Here is an 11,445-nt window from a genome sequence, read left to right as displayed (position 1 = left end):
ATATATATATATATATATATATATATATATATATATATATATATATATATATATATATATATATATATATATATATATATATATATATATATATATATATATATATATATATATATATATATATATATATATATATATATATATATATATATATATATATATATATATATATATATATATATATATATATATATATATATATATATATATATATATATATATATATATATATATATATATATATATATATATATATATATATATATATATATATATATATATATATATATATATATATATATATATATATATATATATATATATATATATATATTATATATATATATATATATATATATATATATATATATATATATATATATATATATATATATATATATATATATATATATATATATATATATATATATATATATATATATATATATATATATATATATATATATATATATATATATATATATATATATATATATATTCAATCTATTATAATTCGCATCGCATCAACATTCCAACATCACCCCACCCCCTGCCCCCGGGTTTAACTAGAACAAAAACAGTCTGATGAGTGCCAAACATATCAACAAACCCCGTGTGAAACACGTCACTGATCTCTGCAGGCAAATGCCAGATGTATTTCCCAATTTCTTTCCCCAAAGGGTTTCCTAGATCAGTGAGCGCGCGCTAGTGCGTCATTGTGCAATTGTCATTAACAGTTATGTCCTGCTGACGCCGTCATATCGCAAAGGATCTCTCGTTATTCATGGCCAAATTTTATACCTTCTTTATGAGATAATGAGGGGATAGGAAATATTGTCATTATCATATATATTATTATTATTATTATTATTATTATTATTATTATTATTATTATTATTGCTTGCGAATATTTGTCATGGGAAAATACACCTATTAAAATCTCACCATAAATTAAGTTAGAAATGAATGTGATTATCTTCCAAGTTGTTCAAATTGAGTGACCATGAAAAACAGATTAATTATTCACTGAAATGTGTAATGCAGATGAATATCAGCACACTACAAATACGATAGACTAATTAAAATGAGTAAGACTCATACAAATATAAATTAAGTTCGGCAAAAGTATAATATATTAATCAAGAAAATGATTAGATATTTAGAGAAAATAATTCTACAAAAAGTATTATTCCACTGGAATAATGATTTTCAGTTCCAGCTTTACAAAACTCCATGAAAAATTCCAGTAAATCCTCCCATGACGTTTCCAAGCCTGGAAACGCAATGTAATACAATAGTGATAACAAAATTCTAAAGAGGAAACAGAGCAAAGAATACACTCTGGCACTTGGATGATGTAATTCATTCCACCGTCTATATCGCTTTGTGCAAGACCCTTGAAACATATGAGACAGGATGTTTGTCAACTAAATGATAGCACTAACGAGAGAGAGAGAGAGAGAGAGAGAGAGAGAGAGAGAGAAGAGAGAGAGAACACACGTTAATTATCAATACCCGGCATTAGGGACACAGACAACGTGTTTGTCGAACAGAGGGGAACATGAAACTGCAGAAAGTCCAAAAACTGGATTTTTAATGTCAGCCACTCTAGACGCTGTCATTTCTAATCTTTGTTTCATTAATCTATGATACTTAAGAAGAGCTTTACATTCACACTATTAGCATTGTAATTACTGCTGCTGAGTTATTTGTATTCTCCCGCAATATACGCATACACTATGGTTTTAACCCATGTGAAATATCTACGAATATGGGTAGGATTCGGTTCATTAACCACCTGAAATAACAGATAATAACAGACAATGAATATGTTTCATTAAGCTAATTCACGCCATAACACGTTGGAAAAGTTCAGGAATATGATTTGAATATTAATGAGGACACAAAATGAGTAAAATCCAACACTTCGGAACTCTTACTTCCTACAAACACGCTTTGTCCGAATTCTAATTAAATTTCAAGGGGAATTCTCTCTCTCTCTCTCTCTCTCTCTCTCTCTCTCTCTCTCTCTCTCTCTCTCTCTCTCTCTCTCACGTACTTACAAAGAATCTAACCAGGGCCAAATTTAAGAGAAGACAAAAAGAAACAGTTCTGACAGAACAATAATTGTCTCATTCCAATCTTTGGCTGCCAGTAATAAACTGAGTTAATTACACATTCTTCTTTTGTTTAAGAATGAAGAATCAGTCTTCAGCGCTCCTCTCTCTCTCTCTCTCTCTCTCTCTCTCTCTCTCTCTCTCTCTCTGTCCAGACGTACAGGACATGAGAATAAAAACAGAAGCAGAAATGGTTAAAAGGAGGAGAGAGAGAGAGAGAGAGAGAGAGGATAAATAACGCACCAAAGTTGATGTTTATCTTACAAATAACATACGATAAGATACTGAAGGCATTGCATGAATAAGATAGCGGATATAAATAAGAAGTTTAAAAAGTCATTTTTAAGAAAATATAATAGAAAATAATACAAACAGTAAAAAAGACTGAGAAAAAAAGATAGAATCTATCTTAGCCATCACGACTAATGACACCTTAATTAGAGTTTAAGAGATCTCAGGGACTCTATATGCCCCAAGTCTTTGGTGACCTTTGACCCCTAACTGTTGCCTTTGACTGATTCATTGAATTAGCACGAACTGCCACCACAAGAACCACTTTTATCAAAGCGAGAGCGTGAATGATGAAGCTTTATTTCAAGCTGTCTGGGGCTGACTGCTAATTCACACGCAAACCACAAAACCAATTATTCGTGATGACTCATTACGTGAACTTTGAAAGAAGGAATAAGTATTCGTTTTCAGGGAAACCATACATGCAAATAATCTGTATATATAAGAAAGGACTGGCTGAAAATATAGTCGGAACAAGACGAAATCCTGTTGTAGCAGAATTTGCATAAATGAAACACTCCTGCTCACGGTTCTTTGCCAAAATAGGGAAGCAATAATGTGAGGGCGGAGAGGAGTGGAGAGATCAGATGCAAAAATGCCAAAAAATATTTCCAGAAAGACAAAAGGAAGATTAGGTTTCAGATTATACGTAAGAGGATTAAACACATGGCTTAAACATTGCGGAGATTTTGCAAATACTTCTTTTTCTTTATTTCTTTGTCTCCAAAGCTCCCAGATTTTTAATTTAAGTCTTATCATTAAAATGGAATATTAACTCAATCATGCTCGTGCATTCAAACTACTGCCTCAATACGCTCCAGTCATTAACGTTTGTTCCAAATCTGCTTCATACTACCTTTAGGAAAATAAACCTTTCTTGTTTATTTTTCCCGGTAAAGAGCAAATGACATTGCCTTTAAATACAAGTGGATTTAAGACTTAAAGAATACAGAGTTGTTTCCACAATAAAAAGTTCATGGGAATATAAGACTGTTAGTCTGACCTTACGTTCGAAGTCTATTGAGCAAAATACCACAGCGGGTTTGTGCAGACTCATCTCGCCTCAGGTCACCTTCAGTGAGTAGAAAACAAGCAGAAAGGAAGGAGGATTGCAGGAAGAGATCGCTCGTTTGCTTTTTCCTGTACGCATCCTCACACTAAGACGCACATATCTATATATATGATCTTTTATGTTTAAAAGTATAAAAGCACAGAAGTAGGGAAAACGACAGAAAGAGTTTCCTCGAAAAGAGAAAACAGTCAATCAGACCCAGTTCTGTTGCTGTGACGAAATGGAGGCCGTTGTTATGAGTACAAGAAACTAGAAATAATCAAGAATGGAGAAGACACAGAATGAAACCATTCTGCTTAAACAAATCAATAGCATGTAAAGATAAACACACAGACCAAAAACAAGAACTGAACAAACACTGTAAACAAAACATAAATTTAAGTAACTTCTCTCTCATTGTCACGAGTATTCAGCCACTCGTTCATTCCCTGAACTAATGCGGTCCACGAGAGAGAGAGAGAGAGAGAGAGAGAGAGAGAGAGAGAGAGAGAGAGAGAGAGAGAGAGAGAGAGAGAGAAAATAAATTCCTGCACAAATCTAGTTATGCCGCGAATTTTACCAGCGAGCTCTCCGCGTATCTTCCAGTTTATTTCGGGAACAGTGCTGCTTGCAACTGCTTTTGCACAAGAATGGCAGAATTGGCTTTGGGACAGAAGCGGCGTTGTGGCTGAATCGCCTTGGCCGGGGTCGCTTGCGTATAAACAGACATTCATTGCGAAGTAGGGCGAGGGATGATACATAATATTCTTAGTTCAAAACATGTCATAAACACACGCTGGCAACTTGTTGCATACATATCACACCCAAGTTGAAAACTTATCACATACATATCACAGACAGGTTGATCACTTGTCACAAACACATCACAGACATATTTAAAACTTGTCATATACATATCACAGACAGATTGAAAGCTTGTCGCATACATACTACCGACAGCTTGAAAACAACTTAGTAACTGTAAGTGGAGGACAAGTCTCTGGCAATGCAGGATAGTCGTATGAAACTCTTGTAAGAACTGCCAGTAAGTCGTAGACTTGTATTCAACCTGTTTGGGATGAGTGTGAGGAGAGTTGCCGATGTTTGTTAATGACATGTTTTACGATTAAAATGTAACACTGGCTAATAGACAGTCCCTGATTGTCAGAACTGAAACACTGTTCAAAATGTTGAATACATTACAAGCTTCAGGTATAAAGTGTGAATATTTCTTTCCCTGCAAACTGCAGTGAATAAATTAAAATCCCGTTCTAACAAGGGAATAGTAATGTATCTCTGACATTTATTAACTGTTCTTTTAAACTCGGAATTTTCCTGAATGCAGCGAAATTCCTAAACGACACATGATATACGGTATTGTGTAATCTCTCTCTCTCTCTCTCTCTCTCTCTCTCTCTCTCTCTCTCTCTCTCATTTACTCTTTGACAAGTAAATGGATTTCCTAAAAAGTATGGTAGCATATTGTTTATATCCTGTAGATAAAGGAAAACATAGTCAGCTGTGCACCAAAAAGATTCATGCTAGCTCAGTGGCACTACGGCCGACTTTCTACTCCTTTTAGTCCCGAGTACAGCCCCCGTTCAAGGAAGAACCAGACGGTTTCTGCTAGAGTCTGGCATAATAAGCAGAATCTACAAATTCATCACGACCCTTAATGCTGCAAACTCATCTGAGGAACCAGTTTAAACCTGAACAAGTGAAGGTCTTAGTCCCAGATTCCAACAGTGTCCTGTCCAGGTTTCACTGGTATTTCATTTATAGCAATCGCTTGTATTGTAATTAGCACCTGTTCCTTCTCTCTCTCTCTCTCTCTCTCTCTCTCTCTCTCTCTCTCTATATATATATATATATATATATATATATATATATATATATATATATATATATATATATATATATATATATATATATATATATATATATATATATATATATATATATATATTCATTATGCAATATTATGAGTGAATTTAATGCAAAATTTTCTTTACAAAATGTATCTTATGAAAGGATTCGTTACTCATTAGACAGAGAGAGAGAGAGAGAGAGAGAGAGAGAGAGAGAGAGAGAGAGAGAGAGAGAGAGAGAGAGAGCTTTTTGTATTATATTTGCTTGTATATCTTTACGATTTTCACATCGTCTTGCTGATCCCCAAAACAAAATTAACACCCATATTAGTAGGTAGGCCTACCTGGAAACCTTGCCATAGGTAACGCAGCTGTAACTGAGTATAAACAGGTGAAACCGAAATGGTAAGAGGCTGCTGTTGTTTTGTGTCGTTTGGTTGTTGTCGTTTGTGATTGCTTTATTTGTTTTAAACCATGGAATCAATGAAACAACTCGAGATAGCTAAAAGGTCTGTCACCGTTAGTGGTCCGGGAACATCAATCTTAAGCGTCCAAGATCTCTCCAGTACGCCTTGTCATCGAAACTGGTTCCTGACCGCAATTTGTTGGGGGGGGGGTGGCTTTCACTGAATGCCAAGCATTGCTTCCAGAGGCTGGATACTCAAGGAGAATATAAAATATCCAGTTGCCTTCATGAATCATTTGTGAATGTGCGTGCATGTCATCATTAATGTCAGCAGTGCGTTACACGTAAGGTTGAGCAACGAAAATCTGATGCGCTCTCTCTCTCTCTCTCTCTCTCTCTCTCTCTCTCTCTCTCTCTCTCTATTGCGCTGTGTCTCTCTGTAAGTTATCAATCAAACCATTTTTATAATAACCTTAGCATAAATATGGAATAGTATTGGTACATTTAAAATCATTACCTCTGAGCAAATAAGATATATATATCTATATATATTTTTATAAATATTACTGCTGTTCGCCCTCGATGTAGTTAGGTGTAGGAATATTAGTCCGATTCACCTCGACAGAGAACATCTCTGCCCGCCGGTAGGCTAGGCAATTTAAAAATAACAATCACCGCAGTAGACAAATGGCGCCGCATAGGCTGGAAAGTTTGTAAACAAAATATGCTAGGCATTAGACCTAAGCTCAGAGAGGGTTTACGCTCAATGACCCCTAGTTATGGTGGGTTCTGCTTTATTCTATGCATTCGACGCATGCCTTTGTCAAGGTCGGATTGCCCGGGCGTATAAGCCCTCACCTGGCGGGAACGGCGCAGGTCGGGTCGAGAGATTCCAGCGGTCGCTGAACCAGGGTGACGCCATATGCGTCTCTAACGATATTCTTTGTTCTTATTACTTTTCCTCCTACGTCTAACTTAATTAGTGAATTAAAGACTGCCAGAATACGACTCCTGAGGTCCTCGCTTATACAGCGACTCGACATTCACGGTAAGTCCGATTCTTGTTGAAGCCACGATTGACTAGTACTTTTCTGTATTTCGCATTTTTCCTTTTGTTTTCCTTCAGCCACCACTTAGGTATAAGTGTAAGCTTACAAAGTCTAGATTAAGCCTAATTATTATATTGTTAGCTTCAACCCCGTTATTCCAGTGCAAAATACTCAGGGATTTAGGTAAGCAAAATCAGGTTAAATCTCGATGCTTTTGTATGCCTCAAGGTCCAATGTTTGGAAGAACTGCTATGCTTAAAATCAAATTCATCCTTCAAATATTCTTTGTTAAGGTTAATAACCCTTAACTGGCGACCTTTGGCTAATATTAATCACGGTCTTTGAGGTTAACTTTGGCTTCATGACAGGTAAGCCACGTGTAATCTTGGTTTGCAGGCCGTAAAATTACGTGAAATTGAATAATACATGATCAACCAAGACCTCAAGCACGCACATTGGCACCTTGCGAGAATCTAAAGTACATTTTAGAGAAAGAATCTGAGAAAAGGAAATTAAAATTACATTAATTCCAAAAATAAAAAAGTCAGATATCGAACTCCATTTCATTCTTCCAAACAAGGAACGGAGGCATAATAAGAAGCAGTAAAGAGAATAGTTATAACAAGGAGCGAGAATTAGCGATAGGAAGGGTGCGCCGAGACGCAGAGAGTCACAATTTATAACGTCTAAGACAAGGACATTATCGCGTTCGATCGTGAGTCAAGTCGTTCAAGTAACGAATTCAAAGGCCGAATCGCGGAGCCCAGTTCATATACACAAAGTATCGTAGAAATCGCCGGCAATTCCGATCGCTATTACTGCATATAGCGGAATCATCTAAACCGTGGCCAGTGAAGTAGCAAACGAACTGAAATAGTAATTTTACAATAAAGGGTACCGTTCAACAACGTAAATTTACGCAGGCAAGCCAGCATCTCTTTTCATTCTTTTTGTTTAATCTCCGTGAGGAATACGATAACAAAAGACACAGTTGTTTGGTAATTTAGTTTTCCATCCGTAACGTAAACGCTATGGCGATTGGTATATTTAAAGTAAAATCTGATACCTGCATTTGTTTCGTGCGTTATTTTGAATTTGGTGCTAAAAGGAAATACCCGCCATCTGGATTCTCCGCCGTAGCCCGCGCGATTAGTTTTGAAATTGTTCGAACTGCCGCAGGGAGAGAACGTGCCATTTTGTTTCTCGCCTCCGCGAGGTTGTTTTGAAATTTAGGCCTAACGGGACTTTTCCACCATCTTAAGACCTTGTTATTGTGACCAGAATCTGCCCGAGCCACCTCCTAATATCTTAGCTAGAAAAAAAAAAACAAAAGACAATTTAGGCAGGGAAAGATAGGCCTTAGTTAGGAGTAATAACAAGTTCCTACGAATACCTGCTATAAAATCATATAAGGAGAATTTAAAATTTTACGATAAACTTTTGTGACGCTGCCCCAGGAAAATTAAGATAATAAAGTAATCCCTGGCGAAGCCAAGACGACGCATCTATACTATTTTATTAAGATCCATGCCATTGTGCATGTATAAAATCTTTGTTTACATGTTCTCAAGCAGCAAGAAATTGATTGAAAATCTCTCTCTCCTCTCTCTCTCTCTCTCTCTCTCTCTCTCTCTTTTACCTTCCTTTCTCTCTTCATCTTGGATTGTTGCACTCTGCAGGGGGTGTAGAGTGCCTTTCCTCCCATATAGCCTAGTTGGACTCCAGTAGAGGGTCCCTAGGAACACATTGGCACCATAGTTGCCACTAAAGAAAACAAAAGGGAACACAGAAGAGAAGGTTGGAACCTAACCGCACCAGTGCCTAGGGATACTGGAGCTACCAGGTGACTGTACACGGTATCACCCAAACTACAGTGCCACCTTTGAAAGCGGTGCCAATGTCATTGAAGAGACACTTCCTCGCCTGGCACGCCCAGTCGACCCGGTTAGACGCCCTTCACCAGAAATCCATGGCAGCAGAGCATTATAAACCTTCTGGGCTGGGATGGCGGCAGGTCTCACCTGCCTGGAAAACCCACTTACCTGGGTTAAGGAGCAAGTGGACGACTTGGCCAAGCGGGAGAAGGAAGAAAGACTCGAGCAGAGGAAGTATGAAGCCGAGCTGAGGCAATATGAAGAGGAAAGAGAAGAAAGAAGGAGACAGCATGAGTTAGCCTGCAAGGAAACCGAGTTAGCTCTAAAGGAGTGAAGGAACTCGAGCTTGAGAGAGAGCGGAAATGGAGAATGCCGAAGCCATGGCTAGCCATCAAGCCTCCAGTCCTACACCTGCTGCATCAAACGCCCAATTTCGAGCATCAATTCCCTAGTCCCCAAGTGGACTGGAGATAGCCAGAAGCATGGCTGGGAGAAGATCGAGGCTCTTTCGATAACTACAGCACCACGGAGACGGAGAGAGCCTTAATACCAGCCAAGACAGAGGAAAAGCTGGTTATAGCGCTTCGCTCACTGGAGAAGAGCCAGAGAGGCAACATGGCTGGAAGTTCGAGTCATTACCAAGGCCTACGAGATAACCCCAGAAAATGGAGACAACGGTTCCAGGTCTTGCCAAGGTCGCTGGTCTTGGACGAATGGGCATGTCAGAAAACCCAGTCCTGCACGCCGCTGGTTCGACTCCTTGGCCTGCAATGACGAGTTTGAGATCTTTTCAATCGACCATGCTAGAAGACCTTTTCCAATGTGTGCCAGGGCCCTTGCAGTATATCTTAACGATAAACAGCCCTCCACACTTATGGAAGCTTCTGTCGCATGGCTGATTCGTGGAAACTTCGAATCAGTCGCATAGCACCTCTCAGAAGCGAATCATCCTCGCCTACCTCGAACTCCACTCGCTCGAAGAATGGACTGCCTCAGCAAGACCCTGTGCAACTATTGCAAGAAGGGGGGCCACGCTGAAGCTGAGTGCCGATACAAACTCGGCACTAATAAGCAGCCTAACCCTACCAGCCATGAACTCCGCTCCCGATTCATCCGCTCAGCCCTCTCCTCCAACAGTTACTGCAGGCCACCGAGCCCATCCAAAAGGCCCGCGGTAAATCCTGTGGGGCTGCTAGCTACTACAATGCTGGATCTCCGCCCACCACATCATGTCCCCACTCCCAAATTTGTCAACCTAATCAGCACTTAATTTTCTGCTGCTGGTCCGCACTGATCCTTTACTCGAGAGACTGAAACCCAGTTCATCTCGGTGGCCCTCTTCAGAGCATCACTAGCCTGCCAAAGTGACCCTTCCGTCACAGTAGACACTGCGGCAGACATTAGCCTGGATCACTAGGGCCCAAGTGCCAGCTGTTATGGTTGACGAAGAAACCCGTGGGAAATGAAGTGGATAGAGGCCACCTCATTACCGTTCCTACGGTCCAACTCCAGGTAATGACACCCAGCACGAGCACCCCCACCGCTTGGTGTGGTAGGTGAATTCGCCCGAGTGGTCTTCTGTTGGGTTGGGATCTTCTCTGCGGTGCCTTCCGTCACCAACGCCACTCCGCAGCCGCGTTACTTCCTCCACGGAGGCCCATCTGGGTCACCAATAATGACAACCTCCACCTTCCGCTCGACCAAAGTGGTCCGCGGAAGGCGCCACCCAACCTATTTCAGGCCCAGCCCTCCAATCGCAAGGGCTGGCCCACCAAGAGGTCCTCCTCCGCTGAAGAGAGATTCAGGAGGAGCAGTACTGCTGCAGGACGCAAGCGGGCACCACTCCACGTAACTGGGGAGGGCTGCCCAACCAAGCAACGCCCAGCGACACCCCGAACAAAACACACCGAGAGGTTACGATCTTCCGCTGGGGCAGGAATCTCTGCCGCAGCCAAACCTCCAAGTCGCCCGGAGAGGTATTGCACTTCCACTTTATCAGGCATGCCTGACTCCTCAACTGCTGCCAGTGCCACTTGCGAGCACTGAGCAGTGCCAGACTCATCCGCCACGGACGCTGAGCTACCAATGGAAAAAGGCCCCTTGTGCCGGGTCTAAATCATGAGGCTTAATCCTCCTCCGGGAGATTTAGGTTCCCCATGCAGCTGATCATCGCGACCGAGAGCCCAGCACCAAGCTTCTTTGCACAATTTGACTCCAGGATGAAACCCCTGAAGGATCGAAATGGTACCTTCTCAAGACCAGGAACCGGCATCCTCGGACGAAGTCGGACGCTTCTTGCCCGGCTGTCGCGAGCAGCCGGAGTAGGAGTCCTCCCGCAGTTGCAGCTGCCCCACTTCGCGCCTGCTAGCCCTTCTGGCCTGTCCCCGGAGTCGGTGCTCTCATCACCTGCTAGGCCAGCTACTGATAGGCCTTGGAGGAAACCGAAGAAGAAGAAGAAGGGGCGGAAGAGAGCCCCCAGAGTTGCCGAGCCATATCGCCATCCTGGCACTAGTGCCCTCGGCACAGTGCCCTAACATCTAAGAGTGATCCTGGCCCCTTGCCCAAAGGAGGTAGCCAGTGTGATCTCTTCCTTTCATTGTGCATAGCCTAGGCCACCTTAAAGTACGGTACATCAATTTAGTAACCTTGTTCCTTCCACTTACCACCGAGCCGGCAGTAATCATGTAAGAAGCCTACCACTCTGTAGTAATCTTAACTATTGTGAAACGAGCCAATAATGCTCGTGACACGCATGGCCTGAAGACCCCAGTGAGGCACCCATTTATCAT

This window comes from Macrobrachium rosenbergii, chromosome 40 (genome assembly GCF_040412425.1).
Source record: "Macrobrachium rosenbergii isolate ZJJX-2024 chromosome 40, ASM4041242v1, whole genome shotgun sequence".
NCBI classification, from domain to species: domain Eukaryota; kingdom Metazoa; phylum Arthropoda; class Malacostraca; order Decapoda; family Palaemonidae; genus Macrobrachium; species Macrobrachium rosenbergii.
The sequence above is the reverse complement of the archived record's forward strand: the minus strand, read 5'-3'. Positions refer to the sequence as shown.